Source organism: Malaya genurostris, chromosome 3, assembly GCF_030247185.1.
Source record: "Malaya genurostris strain Urasoe2022 chromosome 3, Malgen_1.1, whole genome shotgun sequence".
Lineage (NCBI taxonomy): Eukaryota > Metazoa > Arthropoda > Insecta > Diptera > Culicidae > Malaya > Malaya genurostris.
In genome coordinates this window covers 269,436,647-269,454,682 of record NC_080572.1, presented here as the reverse complement: position 1 = coordinate 269,454,682, position 18,036 = coordinate 269,436,647, and the positions used below count along the sequence as shown (strand labels likewise).

Below are 18,036 nucleotides of genomic sequence, written 5' to 3'. Positions count from 1 at the left end.
CTAATCTTACATGAGCATTGGACTAAGAGAAAGCTCTGTTCAAAGTGGGTGGGCCGTCACTGTTGACCCAAAACGAGAACGTGTTACTGAGCCGTGTTTGGCTATGTTTAAACGTAACAAACCGGAAATTTTGGTGTTGATATGCGACAATAGATGAAACATGGATTCATCACTTCACTCCGGAATCAAAACTATCGTCATCTGAGTGGACAGCAACTAGAGAATCTCGTCGGCTGGAAAGGTTGTGGCCTCGGTATTTTGTAATATTTATCAACTATCTTGAGAAAGGAAATACAATTAACAGTGAATAATATGTAGCGTTTGAAGGCTGGAGTTGCAAAGAAACGACCGCATATGGCAAAGGAAAAAAATTTGTTTCTTCATGACAACGCACCGTGTCACAAGTCAATCAAAATAATGGCAAAACTACATGAATTGAACTTCAAATCACTCCCACATCCACCGTATTCGCTAGATTTGGCTCCCAACGACTACTGGTTATTCGCAAATCTGAAAAAATGCTTGCCGGTAATAAATTTCGCTCCAATGAATAGGCTATCGCTGAAACTGAGACCTATTTTGAGGCAAAAAATGAATCGTTCTACAAAAGTGGTATTGAAATATTAGAGCGGCGCTGGAATGATTGCGTTGCTATTGATGGAGATTACGTTGATGAATAAAGTTAATTTTGAACCAAGAAAATCGTGTTCTCTTTATTAGATCCGGGACTTTTCAGCCCATGTGTTACCAACTGTTTGAATGTAGCGTATTTTCTCTTTTTATAACTCAGTATTGAGTCAAATGGGACATTATATTCGGGCCACACAAATGGTTTGCCATACTAAATACGTGCTCGAAATTCTACTGGTATTAAAAAAAGCGGAGCAACCCTTGTTTATCGGTGATGGTATTTGCATCATGGTTATATTGATAATACAGATAATATTTGCTAAAAAAGATTACGTCAGAAACGACAAACTCACATTCGTTGAGCAGCGGGATTCACTATTGAAAAAAGCGAACCTGCTCGTCGAGCAGGTGTCCTACTAACAGTCGCTGGTCGGGTTTTTATTTCAACATACCTGCAAAGAAACAAAGAATAAAAATAATAGTTATGTTCTGTATATAGCAAAACAAAATGGAAAAGAAAAATAGAAAACTTCCATCTTTCCAGTAAAATACCGAGACTATGAGAACAACAAATGACTCGTCTGTCCATAAGCCGACGTATCCATCAACCAGACCAATTGAAATGCTTCCAAGCTTGTCTTTCTATAAATTTAGCTTAGATTTGAAGACCTAGTGGTTCAGTAGTCCGCGTTAACAATTCCTTCTTCAAGTGTAAATAAGCCCATTTTGCGCACGAAAATGTGAATCAAGACTTCCGATTGTGAATCAAAAAACCGAACACCGTGAATTAAAAAATTTGGTAACAAAACTAAAATTGCTAATTTTTTGCTATTTGTGGGAACTGTAAATTACACAGAGTTACATCAGGCTTTATAAATACGCGCTCTTTTCATTGCGTTGAGACAAATTTGTTCTAATTCTCAGAAAACAACCATGCGCGGGCGAAGAGCATTAGCTGCTCTAACAAAAACTTGTTCACGCGTTTATGTACCGCGGCAGAAATGAATGTACAATGCTTCGTACGTACGAGGTTCGAGTGCTTCAGTCACATGAGAATAGGTAACGTAACCTGTGCTATTTAACTCTTCGATAAGTCCCCGATCACAATATAACATTTATACAATTTTGTAAGAATATTAAACCCTACATTTTTTTGGCAGTTGAGTTTTTTGGTACTTGTTTAATTATTTTCCTTGACGTACGGCACAATTGTTAATAATTAGGTTTTCAGAAGCGGGGAAAAGTATCTATAGCTATTCAATCATTCTAAAGCTTTTTTATCTAGTTCTTGAAAATCCTGGTGCGATTTTGCTCAACACCATCTTACAATTTATTTTAAATTGTTTGCGTGGTCAGACATAAAAACCATTCAAATATGATCTAGAATTAAATACAGTAATCACGTTAGTCATTTTAAACTACAACTACTAACTACTTTTCAAACCTGATAATATCGATAATTTGAGTAATTTTTTATACTTTAATGAGTTTTGATTCCGAAAAATATTTTGATAGACATATATTATCGAACATGATTCGTCAAGATAAAAACATCTGATTTCTATACAATTAGATTAAAATGAAAGGTTCGTCATCAATACCCAGTATTCAAAAATTTCTTAGATCTCAAACAACTTGTAGGTTAAATAGTGGGTTGCAAGCACGAACGTTTAATTAATACAGCAAACGGATTTGTTCGCAATAAAATGAATACTAGAAGAAGGAAAATGAATGCTAGATGAAGGGTTTATGAAAATAATCAGTTTGGATCGTAATCAAATTGATAATGTTAATTTTCACAGTTTTCACTGCGCAATAGCATTACGCAATGCAATATTTGCAAAAAAAAATATGCCACACCAAATAATGATTATAGCGACAAATGACTTTGTTTAACTTCCAGCTAGTTGATGTTGACGATCATGCACTATTTAGATTAAACTCAATAAAACGCTATTTGACATGAATTTGATTTCTACACACTTAAAAAATGTTACATCTTTATAGATGCACATTAAAGGAGCGTCGCGATTTACTTCCATTCACAGTACAAAGCATTTAAAGATAAGTCATATCATTAACTTCACAGTTGTTTTAGCTGAAACTCACATCGATACAGACGCAAAATTTATGTTTACATGTTAGTAGATGTAATATTGTGTCATCACCGAAGAAATTACGGCATACTTGAATTTACGTCAAGCGAAAATTTCATTTTTCCTAAGAGTGTAGAAGTAACAGAAACGCAACATTTTGCGCTGCGTTTGAACGGTGCGTTTGAATCGGCGTAGCAAAATCCTGCACTCCTGTTACTTCTGTGTATTATGATATTAAAGCTAAATGGGGTAACATTAATCAGCTGCATAGCACGTTTTTTGTTTGGACATGTATTTTTTATCATTATAAATATTATTCATCGCTTCATTCAAAAAATTACGAAAATTACAGGTGACGCAAACCTATGACACAATTCACAAGAACGTAATCCGTGAAGCGACGGAATTTTACAAGAATGATGTAAATATACGTCAAACAAACCCCGCCTTTCAAGCAAACGTGTAAATCGACATGTTTTAGCACTTAAATATATGTCAGAATGCATTAAATATAAGTTAGATTTACTGAAAAATTGAGTAATTTTTGACGCTCATATATGTCGGTCTCAGAAGACGTAAATTTATACGATTTTTTCTAGGTGTGGAAATAAATGTCAAATACATCACGAAACCTGAAATTTCGCTGCGATCGACGAGATAAACTCACCTAGCGGGCCTAAAATGATTGACATAGGATAATCCATATCCGATTAAATTGAGCGGTAATCATTTTTGACGTTTACGTCACTTATACCATTATATCACCGGAACCGTGAGTGGCAGCCATTCGAACTTCAAACCTGTTCAGAGAACACAGAGCAGGATTAAAACGTACCTAACATTTTCAAATTCTAAGTAAAACCAGAATTTATTTAATTAAAAATCATTAAGTTCAAAATTCGTTATAATGTCTACAATAAATATGTGATATGAAAATATAATACAGACCATTTTTATTTACGGCGAATAAAAAAAATATGTACACCCCTGCTGCTATTTAAAATCGACGAAAAATTACTGCCTTGAAAATCGTGCTTGTTACCCTACGTTTCATGTAGTTAAATCTTTCTATATTATTATCTAGTTGTTAACCTATGTCGAAATTATAGGCTTACTTTTGTGCTCTTTATTTTGAGAATCAGTGTTAAGATCAGTTATGAAAATCGCATTTTCGAAATCCAAAATCCAAACAGTGTTGGTGATTGCCGAAAATTTGACAGAAGCTGCTCGATTTTTATCTATATTGTATACAACATTTTCAATCCGGTAGAAGATGATACAAGAACTCGAGTCTCTCAATGCATGAACCGCGAGAGAATTTTTCTACATTTCTTCGCTCCACTTCACACTTTGAGTATTTCACGGCCCTTAAAAAAATTACAGTCTGATAATGATTGGTACTGTGTGGAATTTACCAAGAGAGAATCGCAAGTTGACAATTATTGCAGAAAATCGAATCGATGATTCGACTTGTTGATTCTCATACTAGGTTGCAATATTTAAAAACCCTTGTGTGGAGCATTCACATACATTTTCATAGACACAACTTATACAAAGGTTATATGCACATATCCTAAGCGGCAATAGTAAAATAATTCTATCGCAATTATCCACTGCCCATACAGAATCGGATCGCGAAACGAGAATAAGCGACCGTTTGTTGCTTCGGAGAGAATCCCCACAGCAGCGAGCTAACCTTTGATTCTCAGACAGGTCATCAAGAGAAATTCGCTATCGCACTGGTGTCTATTCTATGTTAAATGAACCATGCCGGTTTTTTGTTACTGCGATGATATCCGTCTCTCTTTGATAGCACTTATTGAAGTGTGTGAGTTGCGAGTGAGTGTTCTTTGATACGATAAAACCCATCCTTGCTTCCAACAGTCCATTGTTGCAAAACTGTTTTCAATTTTTGACCTGTTAACTATAAAATCAAAGCATTTGTATTACATTGCGCTTGTGGATTTTGTCGTTTATTCTTCTACATCCTTTGTAGCCAATTCTTGGTGAGCCATTGCCTGGCAATGATCCTATTTTTGGGACTAATGATAACTCACTGAGTAATAATTTTAACAAATTATGAAAACGAAAACTCTACCTTTTAGATCATTTTTGGATTTGGTAAAAAATCGCAATTTCGGATACTTCAAACTGTTGCAAAACTTTACTCTTCTACAACCTTCTTAGCCGATTCTTGGTGAGCCATTGTATGGCAACGATCCTATTGACATAAAGACTCCATTTAGATTCCAGAATGAAAGTTATTTTTGGGACTAATGATAACTCATTGAGTACTAATTTTAACAAGGTATTAAAAGCGAAAACTCTACCCTTTAGATAATTTTTGGATTTTGTGACAATCGAACAATTTGCGCTTATGAGTACATGAACATTTTAAGTTTTAACGACTGCAATCACTAGGCAGACGGTTAAAATCAATCCAAATGTGAAAACATAATTTATAGTTAAGCTTCAACGGTTCAAGTTGAACAACTGCGATGCATCAGTAGTTCAATTTGAGTAGCTATGCATCTAAAAGTTGAGGACGAAAAACAAATGATTTGTCAGGCTAAACAGATGTCTTTTCAAGATGTTAGCTACTGAAACTGATTACAGAGTAAATTTCATTACGTACAACCAAATCCAGAATCAATATCCTTGCAACAAGAAAGGCAACAACAGTCATGAATAAGACCGCGAAACTGTCAAACAGCGTCTGCCAAACCCACTACCATTGAAACGTGCAGTATTAAATTTGCTTCTAAATGGTACAGTGGGCGGAATCCGTAAAATTGAAACAAGCTCCCCGAGAGCGAGAGCGACTTTGCGGTACTAAATAGACTGCCATTAAAAACTAGAATTAATTAGTATTAATCAAGAGTCAGACCCTGAAAGTAATTGCATGAAAAATGATATGATTGTTTAATCGTGTTCACGTTCTGCCGTAACCTTTGCTAGAAGCTACTAATGACAAACAATTAGAACAATTGTGTTGATTCGATCGAACGTTTGGTTCGATTTTTTTTCAAATCCCAAATATCTGTACAAAGATTCGAATTATATTCACTGATGTTCGGACCGATTGTCTATTCCAGAGTGATGAATAGAGAAACTTGCATCGTCTATCGAATCGCACACGATTCACATAAACAAAGTATCGATTCTCCAACCTACCACGTTGCTCTTGAGCATATTGACTTGATTACGCGATTTTGGCATGTGATTAGAGTCGTCTGACGTTCTGCATGGATACCGATTTGAATAATTTTGCATCAAAGCCGATTGCTCACGAAGGCCACGGCTCGGAGGTGCTGGTAGTCTTGATGCCACACAGTTGGATGGCGTGATACGGTTTTGTTCGTATCACGGCACTACTCCGGTTCCGTGGTACGACACTTCCGCAAATCGGCTGCAGCGTGCCGGTGCCGAGTTCACACCACTTATATACCTTTCTGTTATATACCATATATGTAAGCGTCTATTCCATGACTCTGTTATCGGCCAATTCTATTTCTGTTCAGTTGGAGGTGAAGAAACTCAGCGAGACCGGGCCTGAAGGCACTGTTTGGTTCTGTGGTAATTAAACAACACTGCAGTTAGCCATAATTATTAACTACACAGTTAGAAACAAAGTACGACGTGGAGAGCAGAGAAAAAGATGGATCCAGGTGTTGGCTACGATAGGTCAGTAATTATGACTATCATACAGCCCGAAGGGATAATTGCGGCAGTGCAATCGACCGTGCCGCTGAGCATACTTCTACCGTTTAGGACGAAGGGTACCCCAATGGATATTCCAATCGTAAGAAGTAATGGGTGGTAGATTCACGATTAATTACATTCTCGGTCACTGTTATGTATTAAACAGTTGCAACTGACAATTTTCTGATGGAAAAAATCAGTATTTCTAGTGCAACTGTAATCGCCAAATTAACTCAGGTTTATTAAATTTTATGTCACAAGTGCTATTCAAACTATAATTGCAATATTCTAAAACTTTTTTTCAACTGTCAGATCCTAAAACTCATCACAAACACGTCAACGCCCCTTGCGTTTGCAAGCAGCTTGGTTGATTAAACGCCTGTCAGCCTATCTGTCTACTAGTTCCACTGTATGTAATGGATCCGTCAGCCGGGTTTACACTACCGTTCAAACATTTTCTACCATTGCGGTAGGCATGTGTTCTGATAAGCTGAGTAAAGTAAGATAAAGGCCATGTAATTAGTCCTTGTGCCTTACGAACATATAAACAGTTCTACTGAATTACCAAAAAAAATTTTGATAAGCTGCGTAAATAAAAAAAAATCCTTATGTGAAACATCACAAAGTAACATTCAAATGCACTGGTTGAAAAATAAACGCTACTCGTCTCAGCAAAAGCCTACTGTTTCGCGTATCTATCCACAACTTTTTAACGGGAAATGTTGTCGAGTGCGTACAAATATACTCACAATCAGTAAAGCAAAAGCACTTGGCAACAGCCGGTCCAGTCAACCGTGTGTTGCATTAGTCAGCTTAGCGGCACTGTTTGTACTGAAGAAGGAGAAACAAGAGCGTGTTTCGGGCCGATGATGAAACATAGAAGAGTTGTTTGGAAATTGTCACCGGGAAGCGACTATATTTTGGTGCTGAAACTCAAACCGGTAACACTGAAATAACTTAAATAACGGGTCGATGTCGGACACAAAAACTATTTAGTGATAGTCGATTCAAAATCATGTTCTTTCAACGTCAATTCATTTATCATTCCAATATTTTTAGGCAACGATTTAGTTTGCTGCTGTTATTATTGCTTGTTAACTATAGATGGAACCGATGAAAAACATACAAATTTGCTCAATTAATTGCAAATCATAAATCACTTACCAATTTAATGATAATCGTTTACGACTGCAACACGCTGTCAGTCATTATAAATCTGACGTGTCAATTGAGTCGTTAACTTTTCCGATGCAAATTTGCATCCCAAGCTCTAACTCAAAATCAACTATGATTAGAATTTTGGACACTAATATATCTATTAAACTGTTGATGAAATCGGCCCACCAACGAATTTCCAGACATGACAGTCAGGATCATTTTTTGGCGCACATCTAAGTTCCTCCGTGAAACTGGCAACAATGGTGATAAATTGGTTGCACTGCTGAGTTCCCATCATAAATTCCGTGAGAACCCTTTCGATTCGGTAGCTCATTTGTATAAATTGAGATTTTATGGCACACTTTGGTGCAATGCAATTAATCTCGCGCTCCACCAAGCGGTGAGTGCGGTCATTTCAGAAGGTACCGGGAACGAATCACATTTTTTAAAAATATTTGTAAGCACAGACATGTCTTTATTATTTATCTTTGATCGGTCTATGGCCAATTTAAAAATGCAGCAAATGACAATTCGAACAGTAGGCTAAAATAGAATAATTACTGCTTAGCCGAAGGGGTTGAGAGCAAAATATTTCCCTTATACTCAGAAATCCAGTGTAAAAAATTATCTACACATTAAAAAATTTGAGTAAATTTATGGCATCCCGGACTGCCATATTCAAGTTTCAAAACTGACATATTTTCATAGTTAATTGAACGTTTGATTCAGGCATTCTGATATATTTTCAAGTGTTGAAACGTGAAATTGTACTTGCCTGCGTGAAAAGCTGCACAGAAAAAAAAATTGAATTTTACATGTGACATAAACCTTCATAACTATACTTGATTTTTCAAATAACGCAATATTCCACTCGCACAAAATTTTACACGCTCCAACTGTAATTTGCACTCGGCTACCAATTACCGCAGTATGGATTCATATGTATCAATTATTCAACAAGCACATATGTGCTTCTGTGGTTTAGTCGATTAATCGATGTGCTTTGTGATCTAATGTTTCTCGGTTCAAGTCCCGCTGTTGCTATCGATCTTTTGTTTTTTATTTCATTCGAGTTCAAGTCAAGTAGTTTTCAAATCGCACAATTTTACATGTTCTTGAATATAAAATTGTGTGAAATACGTCGCTCCAGTTATGTGCATCTTATAAGATGTAAAATCACAAGATTTTTTTCAAGCTGATTTAAGTAATTCTTGTCAAATGTAGTTATTTGATGAACTATGGTTCTATTATTTGCGTCATACATATATGGCTTTGAGTTTGGTTTGTATTTTTATATCCGAATATGGTAATACTGAAGAATTAGTTTTCAATATACACCTAGTTTACAGTGTAAGTAACGAGTGCTTGTCTAAGACGTAATTATACAAAATTGCAAAGAATTTACAGATTAAACAAAGTTACGAAGCCTTTTATGTTTGCTTACAATTCAATGCATGATCTCACCTATCTCTATCGAAAATATGTGACGTTGGTTACACTAGCAGTACGGTGAAGTTTTATTTTGCAAGTGAAAATATTTGAAAACCCTATTTTAATTCACCTAGTGGTGTAATGATGTAATAAAATGTTGTGATTATGCATCTTATAAGATGCACATAACTGGAGCGTCGTATTTCACACAAATTTATATTCAAGAACATGTAATGGCTTGAACTCGAATGAAATAAAAAACAAAAGATCGATAGCAACAGCGGGACTTGAACCGAGAAACATTAGATCACAAAGCACATCGATTAATCGACTAAACCACAGAAGCATATATGTGCTTGTTGAATAATTTATACATATAAATCTATACGGCAGTAATTGGTAGTCGAGTGCAAATTACAGTCGGATCGTGTAAAATTTTGAGCGCGTGGAATATAGCGTCATTTGAAAAATCAAGTAGTTATGGATTATATCGTTTGAAGGTTTATGTCACATGTAATTTTTATCTGTTTACTATTACCGGTATTCACCAACTAACAAGTTCTGCCAACTAGATGAATTTACCAGGAAATTTTATGAAAACCGAAACCGGAAGTCGGATTTGGATTAAATTTTCGGAATCTTTTCAAAAAATTTCAAGACCTGTCATTTGCATCTTAGTTTGTAAAAATCGGTTATGGAATTGCCGAGAAAATTGAATGCGCATTTTCTCATATATAGATTATCATATATTGCCTTGTAATTCCGGAACTGGAATTCGGATCGAGATAAAATTCAATAGCGATCTATGGAACCGTAAGAGCTTTCATTTATGTCCGAGTTTGTGAAAATCGGTTCAGCCATCTCTGAGAAAATCGAGTTACATTATTTGTCACATACACACATACACACAGACATTTGCTCAATTCGTCGAGCTGAGTCGAATAGTATGTGACATTCGGCTCTCCGGGCCTCGGCTCTAAAGTCGGTTTTCACAGTGATTGTATAGCCTTTCTATATGAGAAAGGCAAAAATGAATTCGCTAACCGTTCACCGTCAGACAATATCATTCCATTTAATTACCTTTTGAATTTCATCAATTAGATATCAATTGGGTTGTGTAAAATTGATTCATGAATTGGGTTGTGTAAAATTGCATCATGAAATCGAAAAATTTAACAACTTGGATGCCTGTTCTCTGTGACATATAATACTGAATTTTCTGTCTGATTAGATGTCAAATACGGGTAAATTGTCAGTAAAATCAATGACGAAATATTGTTACATCTCTTGGGTTGTAAATTTAGGTCGTTTGTGACGCTCCTTTTATGTGCATCTATCGAAACGTTAATTTACATGGTTGAATGAAATGAGATATCACAGCACTAGCCAAACTCATTTTTCAGGTTAAAGCAACAACGTATATTTATTTATTTTTAATGTGTGTAGCTTTACTTATAGAGCAAACCTGAACAGGGAAACAAGGAAGCAAAGTTTTCACACAATATTGATAGCTTTCTTGGCTGAAATTCAGCTTCTTCACGCCGACCTGCAGATATTTGAAAATAGGGAAAAAACTGATAACACTTGTAGATTGAAATAATTTTGAAAGTCAGTTTTTAAAAACTTCGTGCTTTTCTTGAGCAGTCAATTAAGCGGCGATTAGAAATTTTCACTACTCATCCCTCTGTAACTCCGTAATGTCGGATCGAAACAAAATTCAACAACATTCAATTAGACCAATAATAGATAGTCGTCACTCATAGAACAAGAAGAATTGTTTAACACATAATTCTGTAAATCCGTAGCTGGAAATCGGATCCGAATAAAATTCAATTGTTTTACTCAACACCTTTTTTCAACATAAACTATGAAACGTCCGACGAACCGTGCGTTAACTATGAAAAGTAGAGTGACTATAACCAAAATGAAAACATCTCATCCGTAATGTTGGTAACATTCCGAAACATTTAATCCGAAATGTTGGCAGTTTCGTTAGCTTTACATTGTATTTGACAGGTCGCTTGCTCGTTTGGAACAAAGCTGTCATTCCAAACGAACAGCTGGTTACAGGCACTCTAATGAAAAGTAAAAGTGAAAAGTTTCCTTTTCCGTTGTCAGTCAACAGATGCGTTTTAATGACTACTAGATTGTGTGAAGCTCGTCGGATTCAACAGCTGGCTTGTTTAGTTTACTTCAGTCAAAAATTAATCCAAAGTATAGCTGGTACTTTTGACCAAACTTAGTTGTAAAAAACGTACACCCCTAAGCAGTGAAACGCTGTCGAGTCCTATTGATCCAAACATGTTATTAACAACCTTCTTATCAGTACCGAAGAAGCCTCAGAAACAAAAATCGAAGTTATCTCCACTGTAAATTATACTAAGTGACTCACTTAGAAAACTTTCCACTGGAAGGACCTTCAAACAACAACTGCTACTTTATCAGCTGTTCGATCGGGTCTTGTGGGTGTAGTTCGCCAAGTAAGGCTCGATTGTAGGCCCGTTCTACTACAGGCACTGTCTCGCTGTCTGATGAGTGCTGCTGTCAAGATATCCGTAGTCAAGAAAGTACACACAGACGGGATTAGGCTGGCAAAAAATTAATTTCTGCTTATTTTATACGATTTAATGTGAGGTCGTCGTAAACATCATAATTTCTATGCGCAAGTGTGCGAATTTCACACTCTCGAGTAATTTGTTTTGCCAAATATTTTTGGCTCCTACAACATCCCCTCCGAGCACACTAATGGCCACATATGTCAAGCTTGGCTGAAGTGGGTACCTTCCATGAGTATGCTATTGTTTACATTATACAAGACAAGTTTGTTTTGATAGGTTCGTCGGCGATGATTCTCAAGAGCCAACTGACAGTTCATTTCAATGTTAATTTTTCTGTTTTCAATAACGTAATTAGCGTAGTGCCATATATGAAGTTGGCAGGTTGGCATTCGCTTATCCAAAGCAACACAATGTATGGACCGTCTAGCTGAAGGAAGGATTTGCGCCATCCCCTCGGTTGCAATGGTTCGTTATGCTTGCACGTTGGCGTAGGAAGCTTTCATCAACCATTTTATATGCTTCATCACCAATTTTGCTGCATTGCAATCGATTGAATATGCGAAAATATGCACAGTATGATGTACGATTGTACCAACATTGGAAACCACAACAACAGCTAACTAACAGACTGAATTTCTGGAAAAAGTGCGTGTAGAGGAGACTGCAGTGCCGATAGGCATTGGAGGCAGATTATTCGGTTCGTTATTTCACAGATGGGTGGAGCGATCGCGAATGGTTTGAATTAATCAATTAGGTTTACTAGATTAATAAGTAGAGCTTATTATAAGGGGTCATTTTCGAGTCAACTCAGACTAAGTGATGCGTGATTACCCGCATAATGAGCACTCTACTGTATAAATCTAAATCATGTACACTAAAACTTCAAATTCATTTGAACAAATTCTGGCTTTTTTTTCTGAAAAAAAACATTTAAAGGAGACCATTAAGATATATGAATTTTATTTCGAATTAAATTTTTATGTCAAATGACAAAAGGAAGTGACACTATGCCAAACAAATCTGAGCGAAATGTTTTTATGCCGCTTCCTATAATGGGTGTTTTGTTTTACTATAAAGCCTTAAAATGGAAAACTGGTTACATATGTTTTATTTCTTCAAAGTATCGTTAATCAAAAACTTTTTAGTTTTTCTGAAATATTTGAATTCTTGTAATTTTTGGATTAAAAAAAGTTACTTGTCTTTTAAGATTAATACGAAATCGACCTAATATTTAATGCTCTGGACTAAAGGGAAGTAAATTCTAGTAAGGGCGTTCTGCGTGGATCAAAACTAGTGGTAGTCGAATAATGCCAGGATTATATTACAGTTGAGTAAGAATTTCTCACCCATGAGCTCGAGTGTTGTCGTGATGAAAAGCAGATTTTGGTAATTTTTCCATTAATGCACTCGTTCAAAAAATTCGATGATTTCATCGCATGTAAATAATTCGCGGGAAAATATATATCCTTGCGATTCCATTACATGGAAAGTATGACTTGTTTCGAGAATACATCGCTTCAGCGACAATACATTAGGTTTTAATTTAATTTTAGGAATATTATAAAATTATTTTAATTTCAACAATATTATAAAAATATACTCCTCGAGCAACATCTTCGACGACTTCAAATCTGTCAGCACACAATTTCCAATCTTATAAATAAACCTCAATCACTTAAGCGCAGGAAAACATATTTCTTGTCACGTCCAATGATGCTGCGAGTTCTTCTTGCATCAGACACAATGCTGTAAAACTTCATTCAATTCAATTGAAACGCCAATTATATCGATATGTCGTCACTCTAGTTATAGGCACTCTAATTCCAACTTGCTTGCCCACTACCAACAGTGAAGACATGAAGCAGGTAGACTACTTGGCACTTGAAACTGAGCAAGTAAAACTTCAAGTGACTAGGTACGGTTACTCAATTGACGATGAATTCTGGAAGTCAAATGTCAGATGGATATAGTGACAGTCAATGATCATAAATTTCATTTTCATCTAATAATATTCGATTGAAATGAAGTTTACCACTCTGATCAGGCAGAGAGCCCAATATTGCAATGTCTCAAATTTCTCGTCTTCGAAACCTTTTGGTCTCTGGAGCGTTCCTGGCTTGTTCACTTACACCGTTTTCGTTTTTATGCTTACACGCGGGCAACTCTGACTCCGAGTAAAACGAACACATGGTACGCGCCCTAAACAACAACTCATAAAAAAAGAAACTCGCATAGATGCATGGTGCGACCCGAGAAAATTTTTAGAGCGAAACTACGCGATTGGAGTCCGATCTAGAGCTACCCCAGCTGGCTAAAACAAACAACTCAAAAGTTGATTTGGCGACTCTGTGTCAGCTCTCGGGCTACTTTGATCAATAAACGAAAACGGTATTAGCCTGCATTATCCGTACAGTAGAGCTTAATTTTAGCGGAATATGAGCATTATATAACGATTTTGAATCGTTTCGCGGTAAAATGAGTTTATCGGTTATTTCGAATCTTTGTCGAGACACTTCTAGAAAGAAAAACCTATTTGGTAAACCGATTTTCGAGGAAATGACCTTGTGCCGTTTTTATTCTAAACTGAAGCAAATCCAGATATCGTTTTCGATGTTTTCAACTTTTTATCATCGCAAAAATAAGAAACTGCCAACGCTCTTTTCTGAAATGTGAGCATATTGTTTCCTCAAAACTAGGATTCAAATTTAATTTGAATTTTGAATTAAAAATTAAAGACGCAATGTAATTTCTTATTTTTCTAGTTATATTGTTTGAACACACGAACTAACAATGAAGATATGGAAACTTTTCGACAACATTGATGCTAGTTTTAAATAGTTTCTGAACGTCTCCCACTTTAACACACGATTTTCGTAATAAGTCACTTCAATCAATATTTTCAGTTGGATTTTTTGGCATAAAAGTAAACATATTCAATTCAATTTATGACAGAAATTTCAAACAAGAAATAAGAATGTTGCTAAATTTATGGAGGCTTGAAAAATATTTCCCGTTTTACCCCACTCACTCCTAAAACGTTCATTATCATGAGTCATAATCACTTGGCTGATGAAACAATTGAACAATTCAGTCAAGATTTTGGTGAATCTCTCACGAGACTCACCATAGATCAAAAATCTTAGATCAAAGACGTTCCGATGATAGATTTTTTTGTGAACGATTTGAAAACCTTTTGCCAAGTTCCACACATGCACCTAATTGCAGTGAACACGATTCGCTCCCCTACTTGGTGTAGGGTTCCACCATATGAACAAATATAATTGTATTGAGAGTACAGAAACGAGAAAGAAACGCAAACGAGTGCAAGTACAACTTTTTTTCTTTTTTTCGTATCATGTATTCTCATGCACCGTCCAAAAGATATCGCAAAAAAAATCAATTCCTAAGTAACTTAGAAAAAAAAGATAAAGCCATTGATCGCTTTTCTCAGTTAATAGATTCGAAGCAGCAGTCGAGCATATCTAGTCAGTTCTTCACTATGATAATCAGGTTTCCATAGACCATTACTGATTACGAATCATGTATTCTTCAATGCAGAACAATTACTAACCATCCCAAGTTGCACATTATATAATTCGTCTCCATTTGAGAAATAAATAAGCAATTTCGGATCCAGTTATGCTAAAACAAATGAACTGAGTTTAGTTCTTCAAAGGCGTAGATTTATTGCTTGTTTTCAGAATCGGGCAACGTTAAAAAAACTCTACTCCGTGAGTGTCGGCTTTTTCCTGTGAATAGCTTGCTTTAGTTCAAAAGGTAGAAATTGTAAGCTGAAAGGTTAATTGGATTTTATGAAATTTGATAGCACTGTCGAAGGTGCCTGCTGGATAAATGATTCACCATGTGGAACGGGTACTGTAGAAGAAATTTTACCAGACTTTAACGAAACATGTGTCATATAGTGACGCAGTTTCGTTCGGTTCGCTAATTGGGTAATATAATTTAATTATAAGAACAATCATTGAAATTGAACCAACAGACAGCTTGAAAAAAGTAACAGACTTCGAAATTGTTATTGTCTATTACAGTCCTATTATCCTTAAACGAACGCCATTTCAATTTAAAAAATGATAACAATACGGTTGAGGTAATTTTAATCCAGTACAATTAAAATCCACATACCCAGCGAGAACGTGTCGCATTTTGGTCGGTCGCTAGATCGGACACGGGGCTAAACCGGACAGCTTAAATATCTTATAAACAAGCAGTTGTTTCGATCCATGAATTGAATCTGTGACAGACAGGCCTCAGTTTGCTGGATGACACTAAGTCAATTCAGTTTGGCGTCAATCGTATTCGTGTTAAAATGTATAAGTTTTTCCCGTTTGTTTATGAAATTTCCTGTTTGTTTATGAAACACAAGAGCCCATAAGCGATTGTTCCAAGCGCTTTTGTAGGCGAGTTGCTACTTGGTAATTACTTTCTGACATTATGTGCGGGGTTGGGAATCAAACCCAGGTGGGCTGCGTGAAAGGAATCGACTAACCCATCACGCTATATCCATACCCCTTTCAAAAGTTTATTCTTGGACGAAATGTTATACTGATTCTAATATAAATAAAAAATTTGAACTCCTTCTCCTACCGTAAGTGAAATTTCATAAATTTTTGAATTTTGGTGTCATTCATTTAACTCTTTTAACTATTTGACTTTCGATGCCAATCACTCAATTCAGGGCTCCAATGGCTTCCTTATTCACCTTAGTCACCCGATTCGGTTCCCCCGGACTATTATTTATTCCTTAACCTTAAAAGAACAGAACGACACCTTAAAAGAAAAAAACTAGAAATTTAAAAACAGTTGCGTTAGTAGCGTTCTGCGCTGAAGGGCTCAAACCATCCATTCTTAAGTCAGCGTGTTGAGTACTGGAAATAACCTGGAAAATCATATATTCACGGTTTTTTTAACATGTAAAAACTTGGATTTACCCCTTAATTGAATCGGGCAAAATTCCATATCGTTAAATTTTTTACAGTGATTTTAATAGATAATAACTGTACTCGATATTTCACACATATAGTAGCAGTTAACTTTGCCAGATCAGTTTTCAACTTTAATCATAAGCTCTGCAAGATATGTGAATTATCCACACTTGTTCGAGTACACGATCACGAACAAAATCATGCTCCCTTTGAATTTGTTAGTGTTACTACGAACACGATGGAAAATCAATACGTCGTCATTCAGAATAAGGATGATTATACTCTCTTTCATGCTGCAGTATCCAGCAGGAAAGAGAGTATAATCAACAAGAGATTGTTATGCGTCTTTTTTACCGCTACCAAATTTTATTTTATGATTATGATGGTCTCACCTCATAGTTATCTAGATGATAATTAATTCTTCAGCACATATATTAACCGGAAGACATAAAAACATTTGGTTAATCTAGCAGATATAGATTCTTCTTCAAAAAAAAAAAACTACTGGCTAGTGAACATTAAAAAAAATCGGATTAACTACTCAGAGTTAGTAAAAAAAAAACATCCACAAGAACTCTAAAACATTTCTGTTTTACCCTTTTTATAGAGTTTTTTCCAGTCCAATATTGCGTTGGGTATTGATAAAAGTTAATACGTTAAACCAAATTTTCGAACCGAAATGCCCATTAGTATATTCATGTGTTGTATTTTTCTTTCTCTTTACAGTGCTTTATGCATGTGTGTTTGAATCAGAGCTAATAAAAGTCATTTTCATTGACTGAAAAATAGATGAAAATGACAAGAAATTATTTTCACTCTCAGCTTCGCTTGCAAACTATGAGAACGAAATCCATGTCCAGTCAATGACGTAAGCGGGACAGTAGTTTCAAAATTATGTTTTTTCTTTCATTTGCCCTTTCAGTCATTTGCAGTTTTCAGTGAAAATCATATAGTATGCAGTGTCGATATTCAACCGAAGCTGTGAGAATTGAAAACGACAGAAAAAGGTTTCACAATAAGTTTTAACTGTTGGTGCTCGAATTTGTATTAGTTTTGGTTTCCAAAGAAGTTCTGGGATGTAATTACTTCGATTTGCCATATTTTAGTCACTTTTTATAGCCAAGCGTCACATATTTTCAATACATCGATGAAAGAATGAATATTGAAATTCTGCTGTTTCTACCTGAAGACGTTAGTTTGGTTTCGTCTTGTCACAGAGGAAAAAGTGACGTTGGCAATTACGCTCTCTCATTTTTTCGATGAGAAACGAAAATGCTTCATCTCTCTTCGTTTGTTCTGGTGTCGGTCATTTACGAATAATGAGACAGTAAAACATTGAAAATGAGACTGCTGGGATGGTTTCTTTCATTGAGAATGCGTGACAATCTTAAGCTCTGGTTTGAATATTTTTTTAAAGATTAGTTCGACGTCAACATTTCAAAAGGGCCTAAAAACAATTGACAGATTCTCTTTGTTTATTTTCTCTTTTGACTATATCTGTGTTATTATACAAACGTT

At 35.7% G+C, this 18,036-nt stretch overlaps 1 protein-coding gene across 6 annotated transcripts in view; it reads right to left on the bottom strand.

The window, feature by feature from the left end:
• Positions 1-18,036, bottom strand: part of LOC131439151 (sestrin homolog) — a 119,225-nt gene that overhangs the window by 54,269 nt on the left and 46,920 nt on the right. The window contains exon 2 of one of the 6 annotated variants that reach the window (XM_058609839.1): positions 984-1,082. The exons of the other annotated variants lie outside the window; for them this stretch is intronic. The gene's annotated coding sequence lies outside the window, so the exon portion shown is untranslated. The remainder of the gene's footprint in view (positions 1-983; positions 1,083-18,036) is intronic. 6 annotated transcript variants of the gene reach the window in all.